Here is a 14,879-nt window from a genome sequence, read left to right as displayed (position 1 = left end):
GCTGTGAATTAGTTCCTACTTTGGCAGGAACGGGGAGGGACACATATGAGAAGTCAATTTTAAGAGTCATCTCTGAAGTCCTTAAGAAGCTGACGTTGCCGGCTAAAAATGCTGCTCCTGAGGCAGTACTCGAGCAGATAGGCCTTAGTGTCCTGAGATGTCTTTTCAGAATTGGTGTTGATTACACGTGAGAGTGTGTGATCTGTAAATGATACGATCTCAGCGCAGGGGGTTTGCAGAGTTCTGGAGTCTGAACGGATGGCTGCAGCGTTGCACCGTTCCCCTTCAGCTGGGGCTCCTGCCCGTGGGAAGGAGGAGGGCGCAGGGCGGCGTGCCGTTGCCGGCAAGGGTGCAGGAGGCCTTACCACCTGCTAACTCAAATGCCTGCGTTTTTACATCCTTTTTTTATCCAGGGATCAAAAGGTGAAACCTTTTACCTGCCAGTTTACTGTAAAGAGACAACCTGGCCATGGTAAGGAGGCATCTATAGCGCAGTCCACCTGGTATCTTTTTGAGGTGCTTGCTGTAAATGCATTAGAGTAGTGGCAGATCTTGCTGCCCTGCAGTGTGTCCGTACGGACCGTGTGTTGGCAGTGGCAGGTGCGTGTTGCGATGAATCCATGCCCATGTTCTGCGTGTAGCTCTTTGTCTGCAGAAGTTGTGCCTGTGTTTCTGCTGAGTTATGCTCTGGTGTCTTCCTGCTTTTTTCCTTCCTAATTCCATGTCTCTCTGCGAGCTCTGTATCTCTGGAAGATATAGTTCTGCTCTTAGTGCTTCAGCAAGTGCTGTCTGGAATGAGGTTTCCCTGTGTGCTGGGATTTCAGAGCAACCCTGTGCCCCTGACCTTAACTTAACTGTTCTGTTTCAACGAAAGTAAAGTTTTGTCACGTGTATTGTAAATTAAACAGGTGTCCTGCTATTAGGATTACGATAATATAATTTAGCTGTCTGCTGGTTTCTCCAGCTTATTTAAGCCAGGAAGCTTTGTGAACTATTTAAGAAAATAGTCATTTGGGTCAAGCCAGGCCTGTGCCCTGTGGGTTCATGGGTGAGGTGTTTGAGATTGGCATGCTGCAGAAGAGCTGGTGAACACCGTCTAACATGGTTGTTGCTATTAGAATACAAAAACACTACATGTATAAAACACCAGTATATAAAATAGGTGACAATCTATGCAGGTCAGCAGATGTAATTTTTTTTTTTTTAACCTGCTCCCACTTTCTCTACTGTAAAAGAAATCTTGCTTTGAGAGGCCTAGGAAGGACTGAGCTGGACTGGTTAAGCCTGAGGATGCTTTTCATTGTAAAATGGTGGTCTTCCCTTTGTAGTTGTATCACTAGCTCCCTAAAAGAATAGCGCAGTTTTGCCAGAAGATTGATTTTTTTTTTTCTTTTTTTTTTTTTAGCTCACTTGGCTTTGTCTTTGCAAAATGACAGTTTGCCATGTCGGAACTTGTTAATTGTTTAAGCAGCTACATAGCCCTTGAACTTTTTTCCATATCTGGAAAAGTTTACAATATACTGAGCTGTGTTTAATAGCTGCATGTGCTAGTACAATAACGTGGGTTTTGGGTCGTACGGTTTCCTCTGAATTACGACGGTACAGAGAGTTCCTCTGTGTGGCAGGATTCCTGCTGTATATTTAGCCATATAGTTTAGGCCACGGGCATTGAAAGAGAGAGGAATACTGTTGTTAATTGCAAAAGCTGTTCTGGCTCCCTGGGGAGCTTGTGCAAGGTAATCCTGCAAGGCTGTATAAACAACTAATGGTAAGCATTGGGGTTGTGCTGGCTTACCTTGTGCTTAGCGTGTCTCTCATTTGTGCTTTGAACTGACCCCTGTTCCTGTACTGGTAGACTGTTGTTCAGCAAACACTCACTGCTGGGCAAGCTGGGGAGCGCGGCTTAAAACTGCTTTGTGGGTTTCTGTAATGGGTCCCAAGATGAGGAGAAGGTGTTAGATTTAGAACAACAGCTCATCTTGTCTCCTCTGTTCCTGCTGGAGTCACGCCAAAGTGGTGCCTGGGAACAAGTAGGTGCCATTTTGTTTCTGGATGACAGGCTGGGTTTGTAGGTCTGGAGTCTCCCTTGCCATAAAGGAAAATATCCTTCCCCTCTTCACAGTGAAGTAGAGCATTAGCAGAGGCTAAATGATGGAGGTAGTCACTGATATTAGGTTTGAGAAAGTTAAGAGTTCTTGCTTAATTTAGCTTTATCATGTCAGAGCTATGAATAGTAAAATCATGGGATTACATTTCATGCCAGCTGAGAATTGTGTTTGCGCTGTTTCACTCCATGGTAACCGGAAGCTGTCGTGTCCATAAAAAAAAGGCACACAGAGATGACACCCAGCCTCACTGCGGGAGCGCTGGCTCCTTGGCGGGGGGGTGGTGGTCGTTTCCTACCCGAGGAGGAGTTTTCTGTCAGTGCCCTTTTTTCCTATCACATATGAAAATTTGTTAGGATTTGTACGTTTCTCCCCTGTTGTACTTGTACCAGAATGAGGCCTCTTTGCAAAGCCCTGCTCATAGCTACTACTCTTTTGATAAAGGAGCGAATGGACTGCTCATAATTTTGTCTCCAAATGTGTCATCTGGCCATTTTTAGCCTGTCATGATTTACAGTGTAAGGTAGCTGTACAAAACCCAAAAAAACCCCTGCTGTAATGCGAGGGGTGCTGTAGCTTGCACAGCTAGCCAGCGCACGTCCTCCCCACTGCTGCCTGCATTTCACTTTTACCTTTGGTTGAGTGAAGGGAAGAAAGGAAGGCTTGGCAAGTAACCCCATAGGTTTCTCTGCTCTGAGAGCACAAAAGGTGATGGTGTGGGGGGTGTTAAGCTGAAATTCTGTTCTCAAGGGAATTAGGTTGAGTATTCATGATGTTAACTTGTGCCTTAACAGAGGGCTGTACACATGATATCTTGTGGGGGTTGTGTACCTGATTATTTCAGGCCCCGTGTATCTGTGTAAATTATTACAGTTAATTGTGCCTATAGGGCTGTGGATGAGATTGGTTTCCCGAGTTAAGGATCTGTGTATGCACTATCTGATTAGGTTAAGTAATTTTGGCAGCCTTTTTTTACTGGGGAATGGTGCTGGGATGAATGGCTAAAATCAGAATCCTTTCCTATGCTTGTAAAATGTGAGGATTTGCCAGTATCTTGATTGGTTTAAATTTGATTTTCCCTTTTTTACTTAGGTGAGAGTTCAATCGCTTCTAATAAAGCCATATTCGGAAACATAATTGATGGGAGACTTATACAAGGTATGTAAATACAGCACTGAAAACTATCTGTTCAAATAAGCTTATTCCATACATACAAGATTTCTGCGGACAAGCATTTACCTCTGTTTCGTAGCCTAGCAGAGTGTAGGGATAGCCTGTTCTGATGGCTTGTGCTTACAGTAACTCTATGGTTGTTTTTCTTTTTTAAAGAATTTTTAATATTATACCAAGTCATAGAAATCCTTTTCTTTGTTTTCCCCTGAGGTAACGAGATTCAAGTTAAGGTAGAGATAAATCAAGTGCTGGCTTGAGAATAAATATGTGAATGGTTTTGCTTTTTGCAGCTTATAATGGAAGTTGCTGGAGCTTGTATTTTCATAGGTTAATTGTGTGAAGAATAGTAATCCTTTAGGACAGATTCAGCTTTGGCTGTAACTGTACTGTGTATTTCAGAAGATATTCCAAAGAGCCCCAGATTCAATTGTTTTTTTACATTTACTGTTTCTTTGGAAGCATAACTTCCACATTTTTGTAAGTGCATTGTGGTCACTCTAATGAAGGAAATACGGGTGTGCAGAGTCTGCTGGTTTCCAGACTGCAATGACCTGAGAGGGTTGAAAACTTCACTGGAGTGAAGTGCTACGTGGGGAGTAGCACAATAACTTCAATTATGCACAAGTTTGAATTCTTTTGGTTAACTGATTTGTGAACGGTTTTCTTATGTAATTGGATCATTTCTTGCTTCTCTTGGGGGTTCTGAAACTACAGGCACAAGGATTCACAGACCCCCAACAGTTTTGACAAGGGTTCAGTTCACATCCAAAAACTGCTCAAAATAGTAAGGCTGCACTGTGAGGAAGCCATTAGTTGTGAGAAAGATCTGATTTTTCTGCTTGTCTGTTCACAGGTTGTGTAGGTTTGGAAGCAAAAAGCTGATGAAATAGGTTTTCCCCTTTATTTTTTTATTATGGATGTTTTTCTTCCGTGTTTAACAGAAAATCCAGCTGTCTGACTTTTGTAACAAAAACATCCAGATTTCTAATGAGCTTTTTCTTGGATTTGTTTTCTTTGAGCTCCCTATCACTAAACTGTCTGAATAACAACATAAGAATTTTTAAGCTCAAAGATATATAAATAGTTTTTAGCCAAGTAACTAGTGTCAGAATTAAAATCACCAATTGGTGTTTATAGCCAGTCAAATTATTTGGAAAGGGATTGTTCAGCACTGCAGTCTGCAGAATCAGTCCTTTTTGGAAGAACCTGTAGATAGTCTTCCAACCGTTCTATAGAACCTGCTTCTAATTATCTGAAACCAGGGCTGGAGCCCAATATTAAACTTCTTTAGGGATTAGTTTAATTGTGTGAAAACCCAAACATGCTTGAAGGAAAATCTTATTTGGAAAGTATATAGACTAGAGAGAAATTGGAACTGCTATTGACAAACTAGTGCTTCTCTTGCCATGGCAGAATAATCTGAACTCTTTTTTTCCCCAAAGCGTGTTTGGCACATATTAAAGTAGAACATGCTGTTTTGGTTTGGTTTTTTGTTGGTTTTGTTGTTAGTAGTGTTGTCCAGGAAAATTTTTGTTGAGGAGGTTGGTAGGTGCAGTTATAGGCTTTAGTTTAACTTGTGTCATTAATCTCCTGAAAACATACACTGGATACTTGATCTAGAAAGAGGAATTGTTCTGCTTTTTGTTACCCTAATGAAATTTGAACTGGATGATTAGAAATAGCACATTAATTTGCAGTCTACCAGGCTGGCACTGGGAGCTATGCAGGTGGCTCTTTTTTCTTCCCCTTAAGTGTTCTGTTGATGTCAAGAGCATACTTAATTGTTGGTGCAAGACCAAACCTTAGCTTGAAAAGGAAGAGTCAAGTAGAAAGTGAGATTATTAGACTTTGATTTCTGAGCTAGCAACGCCAGTGTGTGCCTTCTGTATTCTGTACGTTACTGCTGGCACGTCCAGTGTGCTCTGACATGTAGATAGCTGCAACTTTTTTTCCACTTCGAGTAAGTTCGCAGCAAGTTCTCGTGCAGCTGCAGTACAAAGCTTGCTGGGAAATAGATTTTACATAGCTGTCATGCATGGCAAGGTTAATCTGTCATGCTTCTGGACTGCTCTTTTAGAACAGGAGCTTTAGTTCAGTATATTGGTGGTTGTCAAACTTAACTGATTTAGGAATATTATTTTCAACTTTTAATCTAATCTAGGAATTTGTGATAGTCAAACTGCTATGGTCATTATTTTGATTTGCTCTCTGATAAAACTAAGTCTGGGAGCTGCAAGGGAAGAGCAGGTGTCACGTGTCCTTGTGCTAACCATGGTTGGGTTGATGGGAGGCGGGTTTCGGGGTATTCTCTGGCTGTGTCCCTCTGCATGAGCTGCCAGCGTGCTGTGATCCCCGCGGCAGCCTCAACAGGTGCAAGTGCGAAGTGCTGCTTGGACTGCAGATCCTTCCAGGGAATTAATGCGCAGTATGAAAAATATCCTTCTGGGGCACTTGCTGCAGGAAAAAAAAAGAATAGCTCTTCTATTCTCTGCCAGCTACGTGCCTAGTGAACAAAGATTGCTCTGATTTGACACTGGTGTCAGGCTGCTTTTGCTAAGTGTATTGAGCCTGAGTGCAAGAGGAAGTACTAAGGGCCAAATTAATTACAGTTCTACATGTGTTTTTACATTGGTCCTGTAGTTCATGTTTATCTTATTTAACCAACGTGTTCAGATCGGTGTTATTCTGTGTTCAAGTAGCAATTTGGTATTGGACGCAGGGCAACTCTTATTCTGTAGGTAGATAGTTAAATTGAAACAAGATCATGCTGAAATTAATTTTAAAAGATGCTGACAGTTGTTAGTTACTGTTGTGTTTTATTTGACACTTTTTGTTTCCTATTTTATTTGTCATTGTATCTTAACTGATACTTGGCAGTTCTTAACAGCGGTATTCTTACCCAAGTCTTCTGACGTATCTACAGATTCCACTTACCTCCTCTGCTTCTCTGGGAGGCAGGTGAATTAAAATGCACAGAAGTGGTGATTTTTACAGGGTTGTGAATTACAAGATGATGTATAGGACTGGATTTTTAATTGCTTGATCAGATTTTCTGCCTCTGTTAGGCCTGGATTTAGGTGGTTACTATCGTTTAAGTTTATAAATAGCTAATTTCTTATTTTCAGTGCTTTCAAAAAGAACACAGTGCTGACATTTCTGTTCATGTCAGCATTTTCCAGTATCTTTGATATCTTTGTAGAGTACGAATTGGGATATAGGGTCAATCAGCAATAAATAATTTTTATCGTCTGGGGTTTCAAGTTGTAAAGAGGCAGTTTCTTGGCTAGGACAAAGGCTGTCACAGTTTAAATTGATGTAAGCCTTTCAGGTATCTTATGTCAAAAAGCTTGTTCTGTGGGAAATGAAAATGATTTTTTACTATGTAGTTCTGTGACTTTTTTTATAAGTGTATTTTTGTAGTGATTGCTGTTGCCTTATTATACAGAGTACACTTTGTAAGACTTTTTTTAAGGGTTTTTTTGTAGAATTAACTAATCTTGTTTGGGTTTTAGAGCTCAGGATTATGAATTGTAGAGCTGGCTGAAGGAGAATTACTTTTTTTTTGTTCCCTGATAATGAAGGCTGTTGTGAGCAAATAAAGTAGCAGTTCAGCTGTTTCTCCCAAACTGAATGTTTGTGCTAGCAAACACCAAATGGGTGACAAGATGCCCAGGCAAGAATGTTTTCTCTAATGAGGTGCTATCTTGTTTGCTTTGGGTCTTACAGCAAAATAAACCATAACAGTTTCATTAAATGCTGGCCAGAAAGGAACAAGTAAATTTTTGTTTTCCTACCACAGTTATATAGAGCTTTCTACAAATGCTTTTACAAAATATTTAATATTTGCAAGTTAATGTTTTGTAAACACTGTGTCATAAACTGAAACTACTGTATCAAGTTTTGCAGCGCTGTGCACACTTCTAAGGTATGTACATAAGCCATTTCACTTGTTTCCAAATGTTCTTAGTGTTTATGCTCAGTCTATTATAGATAGATATGAAGACAAATAAACTGCTTCTTTTAGTAGGGACATATCTGCTGTGTTTTTCTCTCTAAGCTGACAAATTGTGGTGCTACATGGTCTAGCAATCCTCAATGACATGCTTGAGATGGAGTGATTTCAGCTGTAACATTTTGTTAGATGGCTTTTCTGTACAGGGCCGTGGTGGTTCTGTTCTGCTTTAACATCTGTGAAAGGTCTGAAATAATGATGAGTACTGCTTGAAAGACTTCAAAAAAAGGAGTGGAAGATGGAAAGAAACAGTCATAAAGTAATACAGGCCAGTTGGAAATAGGAAACAAATTCCTGGAAAAAGGCATTGTGAAAACTAGAAACGTTCTTCGTTTGACCCATGTCTTGGCATATAGGAATGTTCTTTACAGTGTTCTGGAATAAGAAACTCCTGGACTATGATTTCTGCTTCAGCAGAGAGCGTTGAGCACGTTTCCTACTTTCCTTTCCATATCTGGAAGAAAGGTTAGCTGTTCTTGTTTGTTGTGTGTTGTCTTGGTTCATTTTTTTTGTAGTAGTGCTCTAAATATTAAAACAGTATTCTTCTACAAAAGATAATTCAGCCAGCTTTTTATCTGGATGACACCTGCGTGCAGTGGATTGTACCAAAAGTTTGTGGTAATGTTGGTGTTTGAGCAATAGGCGAAAAAGCAAACAAACCCAAGTGTTTTATCACAAAGCAAGAAAAAATGGTTATGGCAATTTTTTTCTGGTAGCCACTGTGAAAGGCTGAATGTCAAAGGTTTTGTAAGGCAAAAGGCAAGATTTCTCTCTTTCACGGACGTTTAGACGGACGGACATGACAACAGTAAAAATAAAAAAAGTCTGGTGGTGTTCTGTAAATGGTTATGGCAATTTTTTTCTGGTAGCCACTGTGAAAGGCTGAATGTCAAAGGTTTTGTAAGGCAAAAGGCAAGATTTCTCTCTTTCACGGACGTTTAGACGGACGGACATGACAACAGTAAAAATAAAAAAAGTCTGGTGTGGTGTTCTGTATTTGGCTTTTTTCAAAGATTGGTAAGCATGATTTAGAAAACACTAAACCTTGCAATACAGCCTTCCCTTTTGGGTGAGAATAGGACTTAATTGCCATTTCAGAGAAAGTATAATCTTCAAGTAGCCTTGAAACCTTTTTTTCAATGAAGTAAACAGAATAAATTAATAGCTTTAAACAAGTTTATTTTATGGTTGAACACAGAGTAAATGACATTCTTGCTGTTAGATCAGGGGTTTAATAATATGGAGTAATTTATGAGGTTGTGTTTACTGTTGTTTTCTTTTTTAAAACTTACACCCCTCTAGCGGTGCATGGAAGGATACTGAAATGTAATTGTAGACCTGTCAAAACAGCTCACAGTGGACTGGTGGCACCCTTTGAAGACGGCGATATGCTGATGGATGAATTTGTCAGGAAAACAATTGTTTCTCTTGGCTTGTGGATTCTCTTTAACAATATGGGAAAATACTTAGTCCTGAATCCAGTAAGACCATACAAATGAGCTGAGAGAAATTACTTCAGTACGGCTGTACCGATGTAATGACAGCAATTAGTATGTATGTAACAGGAGACGGGATGGCGGGCAGGGGAGGTGGAGGAAGGAAGGAATAAGTAGACTTAAAATTTTGAAAGCTTGAATAACTGTTCTAGAAACTACGTTCTTCATAGAAGTACATGAAAGAATTCATGGCGGAGTGGGCGATGAACTTTTGCAGCATACGCGCTCTGTTGAAATACTTAAGGCATGATGAACATTTTGGGTACAGCACTGGATGATAGCTTAAGTAAGCTAGGCTGCTGTTGATCATTGGTGGCAGTAAGTACATCAATGTACATACAAAGACGCTTCAGTGCATTTTCTTCTCATTTCAGGTTTGCTTCCTGATTTCGTAATTGACAAAGCTGAGACGGTGAAACCTGACTGTTGAAGGGTGCAAGGTGTGAACCTGCTCAAGCAGGTAGGCACACAATAGAAAATAAAATCTTCAACAAAAGTGGTAAAAAAAAAAGTGGAAAACCTGCCTGTCTTGGGATTTGGAATATACCTTCTTGTATCCCCTCTATCCTGAGCATACTGCAAGTTAAACTGTATCAGTTGAATTCTTTTTTCATTGTTAATGTTGCTGTGCAAAACGGACTACACAGGTTTTGAAGAAAAAACTCAGCCTCGTGTCTTGGAATGTTTTGGCGTGTCTTTCCAAATAGCTGGTAAATATAAGGGGTAAAATAGAACAATTTTGTGAAATAATCTTGGATGTCCTGGAAGAAGTAGTACCTACTCTTTTTTTTTTTAATGCTATGTTGAGTGATTTTTGGATTTACACCCTGGTGGCTTTTGGGAGAAAAGGAGTGCTTCCCCCTGTATACCTTAATTGGCCAGATTATTAAATGTCATACTGATCTAAATTGTTAAAACCCCATGTTTCCCCCCCCCAACATTTGTTCTTTTGCTGAAGTGTTGCAGTGATTTCAGTCAGGGGCCATAAAAGTTCTCCTTAACTATTCTGATTAGTTAAATTCTGAAGCTTTGGTAGCTAGTGGAAGTGTACAGCAGTAAGAGACTCTTGACAGTGACTTTTTTTCATTGCTGTGGAGCAGAGCTGAGCTGTTCTTTTGAGTTCTGCCAGGAGACTTAAAGCAGGTAAAACGTTAACTTTCCTGACACTGTTCCATGACAAAAGTTTGTCTTCCGGGCAAAGTCTGTTGTGGTGGCTTAGTAGGAGCATTTGCTCTTCCATTGTTTTCACCTCTTTGAGTGGTATGATGGATTGCCGTGAGGATTTAGAAATGGAGAGGGCAAACTTTGCTTCTTGAAATGGCCTCCAAATTTTAGGAAACACTTATTTGGAGAGTGAGAGGCTTCCGGGCTGTTGGTTTTCCATCTCAAAACCCTCCCTATTTGTCAGTAGGGCTCGTATGAATGGGGTCACAGAATTGGTCTGGATTAAAAATATTCTTGTAAAACAGAACATTTGTAGCCTCTGTCATGACAGATTAAGTTAGAATGTAGATGAACAATTAATTGTATTGGCAGGGTGGGAACTTTCTACATGGGCCTTGTTGCTAAGGTAGTAATTAGTCAAACTGCACATCAACAGAAATATCCTCAGTCAGAGACATCTGTGTTAGTTTTTGTTCTAGTTCTTTAAGAAGTAGAAGTGGATCTCTGCAGAATACTGTCCACAGAGGTTACTGTTAAGGATCAGAGGGTTGACTCTGGCCTTTGTTTTCAATTGGTAGATGACTTGAGTTGCCTACAATTCACAGTGTGGGTCCTATTTGGATAAGATCCTTGCAAACCAGGCTTTTATTGCGTTTTCTTTGTAGGTGTTAAAGATTCACAACAGTTTTGTAAAGACAAAAGTCTTGTAGTTCTTGACCAGAACTCATTCTCTACTGCATTAGCCTTCTTTGTAAGAGTCTTCCCTTTCTGAATGGCACTGTTTGTAGCATGGCAAGAGAAAGTTATCTTAAAGCAGCTCAAGAACTTCCAGAATGAAGTAGCTTGTACAAATATTGCTAGAACTACAAGCAGAACCGATCAACCTGTGTTGCCTGCTTTCCTTCATAAGAAACAGGTTTGAAGAGTTCCAGGTGTATGCCTGTGGGGTCAAGGTGAGAAATCTTTGATGCCAAGAAGGGGATATGAGTAACATGGCAACGTTCTCCTGTGAGAAATCAAATTCACTTGAGTTACGGATTGCTGTCAAAGGCTTTCACAGCTCAAGCAAACCCTCTGCCTCTACTTTCCATAAACTATGGAAGAAGGACAGTTTACTCCAGTAAGAGTTGTTTGCCAGTTTGAGGCAAATGTTCAATGAAGCTTTGGCTGTTGCTCATTTTCAAACAAGACTGAACTTTACACCTTTGAGTTGGTGGTACTCACAGCACGTGGAAATCTGCAGATTTTCATGTTTTCTGCAGAAATGTACACATTTCTTACAATAAGAATCTAAAAAAACTTATAATGCTTAATAATTTGCATTGGCAATGTACTTTCAGCAGACTAAACCACTAGCTGTTAGATTGACTATTTCCTTCACTGACCAACTTCAGTGACTTCAGATCTAGCTGGCAGAAAACATAATTTTAAATCTGTGTGGTATGAGTGAATTTAGCAAAATAATTTGAAATACAAATTGTTTCTTCAGACTTGGTGTGTGTTGAATTATGAGGTACGTTATACAGTGTAGTTTTATGGTAGATAAAGAGGCTGGGAAATGTCTGTTTACCAATAGGGTAATACCTTACCAGAACTTTTAAACTCAGCACACTCAGGATCAGTGCTGATATTTTTGCACGTGAGTCTACACTACTTGGGAAGATCTGCTGGACAGCTTACAATTGGGTCTTCAGAAAAGACAAACCAAAAAACAATTTAGAAAATTCCTGGCAATGTTTCCAGGAGCGCAGGCCCTCCAGATGTGTGCAGTCACGCTCCTCTCTGCTGGGAGATGAGGCCTGGATCAGGCAGCAGGCATCAACCGTGTCCCTTTCAAGGTAAAGGTGGAGCCAGCGTCATGGGAAGGCAGTTCTGTAGCTGTGAGCAGGAAGGAAACATGACCTCTGGCAGAGCAGATTGCTAACGACAAGTCTCCATAGCACTGTGTAAGTGCTTCTATTGCAGTCCCCGCTTAGGACCAGACATGTCTTACCTTCCTCTGTTTTGAAAAGCAGCATCCCCCTGTGAGCTCTGTGAGGCTGTATGCGTGTGTGTGCTTTGGGGGCACAGCAGCATGCTCAGCGGAAAAATCTAAATGGCAAGGTAAGTGAGCAGCCACCGCTGCTTTCACAGTTTGCCTTTGCTTCATTTACAGGTGTCCCTTTAAAATCAGAGTAATCCCTAGGATGTTTTATAAGAATAGATTATTTCAGAACAGTTTTTCTGCTTACCAGCTGAACACATTTTCTCTGAGTCAGTCATTAATTCTTAGAACAGCTAAATGTATATCGCAATAAGTTTACAATGGCAGTGTTAACACAGGGGAGCTGAAATGAATCCAATATTTAGTTTGTTTAACCTTTTGAGTGCTGATAGAGCATCCAACTCAGTTTCTATTCTAGTAGGAGTTACCTCACATGTTAGGAATGAATCAACTTTAAAAATATTGACAAAGATAAAAAAACTTTCTAAGACGAGAGTTTTTGGCACACATCACACATACCAAACTAATGTTTGGCTAGTAAGTGCTGTGGATCAAAGTAAAATACAAAGACTTTTAAACAGCTCAAAGCAAGTGATAGTTTTAAAACCTATTTTGGGGCCTTCTCAGGACTTACTGAGAGTTACTGCCACACTTACTCTGCTCCATCGGTCAGCTCTAACCATGTGCTTTTTTTTGGAAAATGATTTATTTCAGAAGAGACTCAACAGAGAAGAGCTGTGGTGAAAGCTGTTTTAATTATATTAGTCTATTAAAATATTTCAAGCAGTACAGAGTTCAGTGTAAAATAAAGATAACTTATAGAAGATAATGTGTTGAAGTATAGTTTGTTCTTGAACTACAGGGTTGTCATTTGGTAGAGAGCTATCCTCAAATTACACAGTTTATGGGATATATTTGTAACCTCCTTACAGAATGTAGCTTTTTTCTGGTTTTATTGTATCAAAGCCCCTCTATCTTCTAGTTCCTATTACCATTTGTTTCCTCTGCTTCTCTTCCATGTTTTGGTATGCTGTGCTAAACTTTTGATTGTTTTGGCCAACGGACTAGGAAATGTTGCTGTTTCAGCAGATGTATTTATAAATATTTCCTTTTAATTTACTAAATGGTCCTTTCACACATTCTTTCCCTGGAAAAATGAGAATGAAAGTTCATGCATGAGAATGAACTTTGCTTCTTCAGTGGTAGTGCTTTTTGATTTTCATCCCTGGTGTGATTTATTTCTTCCTAATAAATCAGGAAACATTAAAATATATTTTTTTTTCCTACATACTTTCTAGTGTGGAATATATTAAAATACTTCAGTTGAATTGATATAGCATCTTTAGTATAGGGAAAGGGAAGAATGGGAACATGTAACATGGTTTTTAAAATAAAAGCCAACTTCCCATTTCTGGAAAGTACCGGGCTCATGATGAAGAGCGACCCATTTTCCCAGCAGTTGCTCCTGTGACGGGTGTTGTGCTGTTCCTGAAAGTGCCCTGGCAGTAGCTGGAGTATTTGGTAACCATATATGTAATTTGGCTTTGGAGACCGACTGAAAGTGAAGACATTGCAAGTCAGTCCGCTGGAATTTGCTTAAAATGGATACAGCAGCAGAAGTACTCGATCAGTTGTGTTTATATACCTAAATGTCTCTATTTTTAATCAGTAGGTGAAAAAAAGGATAAAGTTGTACTCATATAGTTCCTCCTTTCTTTCTGGCTCTTATTCATTAGTCACTTTTGCTGAAAAGTTTTCTGATAACTTTTATGCAATACTCAGTTAATGCAAATTTTGTCTTTACAATCCTTTTCCTAATTCCCAGAGCAACCTTATTTTTTTTCCCTCTTCTAGATTGTGGGCAATGAACACTGCAGAACGTTTGTTTTGCAGATGCTCAGGTTTTGGCGGTTTGTTGTCAAACTGCCTCTTTGTTCATTTCATGATTTGAGATGCTTTTTAGCCATTGAAATAAATAATTAAAATATCTTGCAGTATGTAATCTCTGGACCATCACCACAATTATTGATGCTCAGTTTTCTCGGGGACTCCATGATCTCATGTACTTGCATAGTGTTTATTTTATTTTCTCCTAGGGCAGCAGAGGCCGAGGACTTCTGCTTATTTAAACAGAGCAGATTGTTAGGGGGTCTCAAAGCCACAGGCATTTGTGGACTGCTGTATATGTTAAAAACATTGATTAGGTTTTTACTATATGATCCTTTGTGGCTCTCGTGTATTTTGAGCGTCCGTAAGTAATGTGAGATATGTGCAATATTTTACTAACTTTGAGCGGACAAAATGTAATTTCTTGTAGAAATTCCTAAAGAATTCTGTTAAATGCTAAATAAATTGCTTTTGATGTTGTGAATGAAATTTATGTATTGTTTAAAGAGAGCAGGTTTTCTTCTCGGTTTCATCAGCTACCTTTGGAATTGCAGAGTTCAAATCTTGATACCGACTGCTAATGTGGAATACTCGACAATCCAAACACTTAACTCAAACTAGCCCTTAGTCCCTTTTCCAGCCCACTACCAAAACCTCCGGTCTCTAGGAATGAAAGTAAAGGAGACTGGGAATTTAATCTGAGGAGCAAGAGAGTGGAGTCCCCTTCCTCCTTGCCAAGTCAGGGGCCAAAGCATTCTCCATTTAAGCTGAAGAACTATACTGGAACCAACAGGGATTCAAAAGGTGGAGCATATTTTGCAGCATGATCAGATTTTAAATTGTAAGAAATTTTGTTTATGGCTGGACACAGTGATTAAATAGGTCAACTATTACTACAGTTGAGAAGCACTGTAACAGCTGGACAGAAAAGAGACAGCATCCAGAGGGTAGTGGTCAAGGGCTCAATGTCCAGATGGAGACTGGTGACGAGTGCTGTCCCACAGGGGTCCATATTGGGACCGGTACTGTTTAATATCTTCATCAATGACATAGACAGT

General features: G+C 39.8%; 1 protein-coding gene across 7 annotated transcripts in view; it reads left to right on the top strand.

Moving 5' to 3' along the window:
• The first annotated feature begins 375 nt into the window (after positions 1–375).
• The window catches only part of THRAP3 (thyroid hormone receptor associated protein 3), a 32,293-nt gene continuing 17,789 nt past the window's right edge, over positions 376–14,879 (top strand). For 2 of the 7 annotated variants that reach the window (XM_019473543.1, XM_009284733.2), the window contains exons 1-3: positions 2,672–2,813; positions 3,198–3,263; positions 9,161–9,246. The gene's annotated coding sequence lies outside the window, so the exon portion shown is untranslated. Of the gene's footprint in view, positions 473–1,749; positions 1,769–2,671; positions 2,814–3,197; positions 3,264–6,847; positions 7,756–8,592; positions 8,845–9,160; positions 9,247–14,879 lie in introns of those variants that run through there. The other 5 variants (XM_019473542.1, XM_009284732.2, XM_009284734.2 and 2 more) reach the window with 5 other exon arrangements.

Source organism: Aptenodytes forsteri, unplaced genomic scaffold (genome assembly GCF_000699145.1).
Source record: "Aptenodytes forsteri isolate BGI_AS27 unplaced genomic scaffold, ASM69914v1 Scaffold7, whole genome shotgun sequence".
Classification (NCBI taxonomy): domain Eukaryota; kingdom Metazoa; phylum Chordata; class Aves; order Sphenisciformes; family Spheniscidae; genus Aptenodytes; species Aptenodytes forsteri.
Note: the sequence above shows the minus strand (reverse complement) of the source record. Positions and strands in the feature narration are given on the sequence as shown.